Source organism: Suricata suricatta, chromosome 5 (assembly GCF_006229205.1).
Source record: "Suricata suricatta isolate VVHF042 chromosome 5, meerkat_22Aug2017_6uvM2_HiC, whole genome shotgun sequence".
Lineage (NCBI taxonomy): Eukaryota > Metazoa > Chordata > Mammalia > Carnivora > Herpestidae > Suricata > Suricata suricatta.
In genome coordinates, this window is record NC_043704.1 from 134,386,557 (window position 1) to 134,393,147 (window position 6,591).

The window sequence follows — 6,591 nt, forward strand, 5'->3', positions numbered from 1 at the left end:
CAAGACACACTTCCTAGGGGAAAAAAACAAAAAACAAAACAAAACAAAAACCAGCATGTAATTTCTGTCCTTGACGGAATGTATTAAATAAGCAAACACCACCAACAAGCAAAACAAGTTTTTTAAAGTGTTTATTTTAATATGGCATAAGTATTAGCAGGTTTATGTGCTGATGGGAGTTCCCTCAGTAAATGAGGGGAAATTGGTGATGTAGTACAAAGAACAGAGAAGGTGTTGGCATGAATGTCTATGAATAGACAGGTAGAGATAGAATCTAGCTTATAGTTGGAAGAGTTGTCTTTATATAGGAGCCTGGGGAATTTATCTGTAGTAACAGATGAGAAGGTAGTATTGGAAGCTGTGGTCATGGTCATGGGTGTCTACAGGAAGTCCGTAGGAGACTACAGACTTCACAACTCTGGGATTCTCTAGTATGAGAGTGAGGAAACCCGCAGCCTAATCATCTACAGCTGAACAGTTTTCCTCTCTGTGACAACTCTCAAGTACACTTTTTATGACTTCCAACCAGCATATGTATATACTGGAAATCAGCATAGAAACATTCCTCCCTCTACTTCAAAGACAAGAAATCACATTAAAGCACCTTCATTTCTCAGCGCTACTTTAGACCTGACAGTTGGTCTTTTTTATCCAAACTGAACCAACTGCTTGGTTGAAATCACTCTTAAAGTGCCTCTCATAGGGTTACGTATCTGAAACATTTCGCAACAAGAATCAATTGCTCCCTTTGTAGTGATTGGGTATGATGGCTTTTCTTTCTCCTGAAAGTAGAGGTTGATTGACTCAATGGGTAAGACGCCCCAAGTACACTTGTAGCAGGCAAAGAAAAGGAAAAAGAAAAACAAACTAAACTGGAAGAAAAATAAAAGTTAAGGATGAACGAAATAGCCTATAATATCGTAGAACCCAAATGGAATCTCCCAAACAATGCTATTTGTTCTCTTTATAATGAATTTTGTTTTCAGCAAGCAGCAAATAATGTGTCCTGCCTAAATTACCTTTAGACTTAACTAGAGACTCGTCATATTTAGTCACAGAATCTCTGCGTTCCCTTGTCCCCACCCCCTTCTGCCATCAATGAAAACAGCCACTTGCAATAGTCTGGGGTGACCTTGCTTTCACACCAGATTGCTTAGCTCAATGTTGGAATGAAAACAGATAATGCTACAATATAAATCTGTCCTTATGATAAAAAATTGGAAATGATGAAGGGTGGCAGATGGATTCGAAACTGAAGGAATCCATCTTCTGTGACTTTATCATTTATAAACCAGATTCTTTGCCAGGGACACGATGGACATTTGGGACACCTTTGGCCAGGGATCTTGTCCTCTTTTCTACCATCGGGAACATCTTTGTGACTGCAGACATCCACACATATGCTGCCGAGTATGGCCTCAGCTTTAGCCTTTGCCAGGTTATGCAGGCTTGCTGTGAAGGCTCTCAATCAGTATCATCATCATCATCATCATCATCACCATCACCATCACCATCATCATCTGCATACTTGTTTAGAGGGAAAAACTGCAGTGTTTCCTAACTTCCTATTATGGCCTGGCACGCGAAAATCATTTTCAATGACTGTGTTAAAGCTGAGCTGTCTCTGATGAAATTTTGAGATTTATTTTCTTTACAAAAAAGATATACGCTTTAAAATTCAAACCAGACTTACAAATAAGCTAAAACTAATTCCCCCCATTTTCATTAAAAAAGTCAAGTATCATTTTTACCAAATCACATGGAAAGAAAATAAAATACAATTTTATCAGAAAGGCACTGCTCTCGGCAATGTCTGGAGACATTTTTGCTTGTTGTAGTGAGGGATGTAGGGTAGCTTTGGCCTGGGGTAGATAGAAACAGGGATACTACTAAACATCCTTCGATACATGAGACCATCTCCTCCCCCTCCCCCACCAAGAGAATGTCTTCAGCATAGTTCTGAGTTTGGAAAAGCAAGGTGATAATCATGTCAGATCCTCACTCCATTTCCTAGTGAGTCAGAAACATTATTTCCCCCTTTAACACTAAAATAGGTTTTCAGTAGATTTCCACTTCCAATATAGAATCTGAGCGGACACGTGAGACCTTCATTTATGGTAACACCAAGTGAAGTATGGGTGATATTTTGAAGTGACTTTTCTGAAGTAATTTATGTGACTATTGAAGGATTCTAGATTCAAGGAAACCTTGATGAACTGACTTCCAGAGGATGAAACCCTGCACACTTGAGCTGTGAGGTGCAGATGTTTCTGGGGCAAAAATTGGTTCTGGATGTTGGTGATGGAGAAAGCCTGCCAGAAACCTTAAACTTGGAGGTCCAGCGGGAGGCGACAGAGCCAGTGGCAATAGTAGGAGCAGGTGGGATGGACTGCAGCTTGAGAAAGACCCTAATGCAATAATAGTTTGGCATAACAAAGCTCCCTGCTTCTCCTTTCGTCTATTTTTGTATAAGAAAAATGAAGTGAAAGTAGGACTGACAAGCAGAAGGAACCTGGGTAGTCCCACACTCTCTCCCTGTGGCCGGGACCATGAAACCACATTATTCAACCTCAGATTCCACCTTCTGGTCTTTGGGTTCAAACACTAGTTAAAAAAAAATGTCGAACCCTAGGTGACAGGAGGGAGGGTTGCAGTAGTAAAAGCAGCAATAGCACAAGTGGTTGGGTTTAATTTTCTTGACATTGTGGTTCAGTCGCAGACTCCTAGTGAAATCTCTTTCTTTAGCAAACCAATGTTGAAAGAGTTTCCACTGTTCAAGAAGAGGAAGAGAAATAAATTGCTAGTATTCCTCAACCTCTAGTCTTCCATAGATAATGACCCTATAAAATGAAAAAAAAATTGCAAGACATGCAAAGAAGCAATAAACAGAAGTTGTAAAATGGCATTTGCTTAGATTAACCCACAAATGATCCAGAGAGGACTTGAAAATAATTATTATAAATATGCTGAAGAATTTATAGCAAGAGGTGGAAAGAATGCAAGAACAGAATTTCATCAAAGAAATGAAAACTGCAAAAATAGTAAGAGAAAGCCTAGGAACAAAGAATATATGTGAAATTTAAAAGTGCATTAAATTAACAGTAACTTTAAGTGAAATGATTGATCAGCGTTAAGGCAGATCAATAGAAATTGCCAGAAATGAAGAATAGAGAGAAAAATTGAAAAAGAGCAGAGCACACATGAACTATGGTACTAATTAAATAAACAAACGTGTACTAAGATTATCAGAAGAAGGGATATTTGGCCTGGAAAAAATTATGAACATAGAAGAGTGCATACCTTATTTTTCCATTTATGTGAATGTTAACATTGTTTAAAAGTAATTAAATATTCACTTAAAATAATTTATAAAATGTATAATAGAAATATATGTTTATAATTATACATATCTATATATAAATATATATTTATAGTGATAGCAATCCTGGAGGAGAATAAATAGGAAGTGAGCATGAGGGACTTTCACGGATAATTTCATGGCTTTATATCTTGAATGGGGTATTGGCTACAGGATGTGTACGTATGTCAAAACTCACTCTATTCACTTAATATCTGTATATCCTTCTCTTATCTGTGATTTAAAGATAAAATAGTGTTAGAAGCGAATACTATATACGATTTACAATGACAGAACAAAGATGTCAGGTACCTTCAAGAACGACTTTTCTCCCTACTAGTTGAATAACCATAAATACAGGCTTTTTGTGTTATAATTAATATCTGAATACACTCCCCCTCTCCATCCCACTCCCCACCGGGGCACACAACCAAACAGAATCCCTTTCAGCGTGCACCGCTGGGAAAAACCAGAATACAGTCCTGTACCTTTACTCTCAGACTTACTCTAGTGGAAGAAAATAACAGAATTTGAAACATGGCAGAACTCTTTGAAAATTTGATGAAATTAGAAATGATAAACGTTTATGCCTTCTGATTTGAATACTTTTTTCTTAAAAGTTTTATTCTTATTTTTTGAAGTATAACACACATATGGAAAGTGTACAAAGCGCACAGCTTGATGTATTTTCACAGAGTGAATACACGCTTGTCACCATCGTCCAGATGAAGAAAAAGAACAATGTAGAAGGCCCAGTTGGCTCAAATCTACCTCTAATGGTAATTAGTAGCCTGACTTGTAAAAATGTAGTTTAGTTTTGCCCTAAATACTTTTGTATTTATGGGTCTTTACACCATGTGCCATTTTGTGTCCAGTTTCCTTCGTTAAATTGTACAGATGTGAGAGTCATGTATTTGTGTGTAGTTTTAGGTTACTCAGTCTCATTGCAGTATAATAGTTCCATTATAGGAGTATACCACAACTGATGTCCCGTTAGGGGACATTATGAATAGTGCTACTATAGCCTCCCTGGAACATAAAAAAGTCTTTTGGTAGACATTTATGTGACTTTCTATTAGATATGTACGTGAGTATAATTGCTGAATTATAAAATATGCATATATTAAAAAACCAACTTTCCCAAGTAATTGTATCCAATTATCCTTTCATCAGTCATAAATGAGAGTTCTTGTTGTTTCACAGTCAAAGCAACAATAGGTATGATCCAATTTATCCATTATAGCTATTTTATAAGTGTGTGTATAACAATTTTATTAAGATAGAACTGACATGAAATAATCTACACATAGAATGTACCATTTGCTAAATTTTGAGAAGTGTATACCCCCACGAAACCCAAAGCATGATCAAGATTGGGAACATATCCACTGTGCTACAAAGGTTTTATAATCTTTATATATCTCTTCTTTCTTTCCCTCTTCTATATTCAGTTTTTTGGTTGTTTCAGGGAGTAGGGTAAATCTGATTCTTGTTATTTTATCTTGGCTGAAAGTGGCAATTGTGTTGTGGTTGTAATTTGCATTTTCTTGACAGTTAATAAAATTGAATAGTTTTTTTAATTCTAAGTATTATTTTTTAGTTTTCTTTTGAATATAAAGCAAAGCATAATTGGTGGAGTCTCTAAAGCAACCACACAGACGTTACTTTATCAGTTTTTTCCAGGAGACAGTGGCTCAGCTACCGTCATTCACCTGGCATCAACTTATTGATATTTTATGCATAATACTTACCATATCTTGGGCACACAAATATGCCAGTGATCTCATAAGCAATCCTCGTAGATCTCAGTAAAGAAAAATTTTGATTAAACACTAAAGTGGTGAATTGCATAGGTTATAACTTAGAGGAATCTTTGAGGTGGTCTTTTATTACCTGGAACCCTTCTATCCTAGTTATAAAAAAAATTGAGAAATAAGAAAAAGAGTAAGGCATGCAAAAGTAAAAGTATCAACTTTATTGATCCAATATTGGAGAATATAATTTAAATATGTGAGCAAGTCATCTTTGTAATTCCAAACCCAGGCTTCTACTTTTCCCCCCAGCCCAGGCATCATGGACTGGAGAAGGTTTTCCTTCCCATGTACCCACATGTGGCATGAAAGAGCAGAACATGTGCTCTGTCAAAGCTTGCTTCCAAGAAACATGGAAGAGAGAGTCTGGGCCACACATGCTCAGATTTCCTGTCTATAAGCAAGAATATTATGTCACTCCTCCCTACCCCCAGAATAGCTGTGAGTGATGGAGTGAGAGAGAATTGTCATTGTGTTGAGTTTCAAGGGATGGTTGGAAACTTTGGGGGTGGAGAATAAACTTCTCCTTACTATTTATTTTGATCTGGTGGCTTAACCATTAAATGTGTGGTCAGCTAAGACTGAGGCTGTATGACTCAGGGCAGGAGAATTCAACCATCTAAAAATCCAGGTCTGTGTTCAAGAGACTAAGTCTCCCAAGAAAAAGCACTGTTCTGTTGGATATTCTGCTAAATGACAGAATGTTGCCTTTGAGAGCTCTAAAATGGGTCAGAACTATCTATTCACTAAAACAACGTCTAGGCTCCAACCGAGGCTAAAATCCCAAAGCTTATTGGTCTATTAACATCTCAAATTATATCTAACATTGTCTAACTGCCCCATTGCAGTTTCCACAAGATCAGTTTGTAAAACTACCTAATGTCAACAGAGAAATGCAGCAAATCTGACTACTATAGATTTTATGAGGAGAAATTTCAATCCTCAAATTAATGTTTTTATAAGCTGAAGCCAAAAGAATTTAAATTCAACACCAAATTATCTGTTATGACTTAAAATTCAAAGAATTTAAATCCAAAATTCATACTCAGGGACTTTTTATTTGTAATTGCATCTGTTCTCTGGGGGTTCCATATGGTTCCTTTAGAATTCAAAGTTTTGTTTAATACCAAATTTCTGATTTATTTCACTTTTTAAATAATGCAATATTTAAAAAACTACACAGTATCATCATCACTGGCCTCACTGCCACAAAATTTAGAAAATGCTAATTCTCAGCTCCAGAGCAATGATCTCTGGACAATCATGTGCCCAGAGTCCAGGACTTAGTGCTAACAAGGAATTACTTTAAAAAATGCATGGTATCTAAGTGAAGAAGGTTACATGAGGAAAATCTTGGTTTCACCTTTAGATGCTAGTTTAGGGCAATTGTCTGGAATGGTTGTATGAATGAATTTAACCACA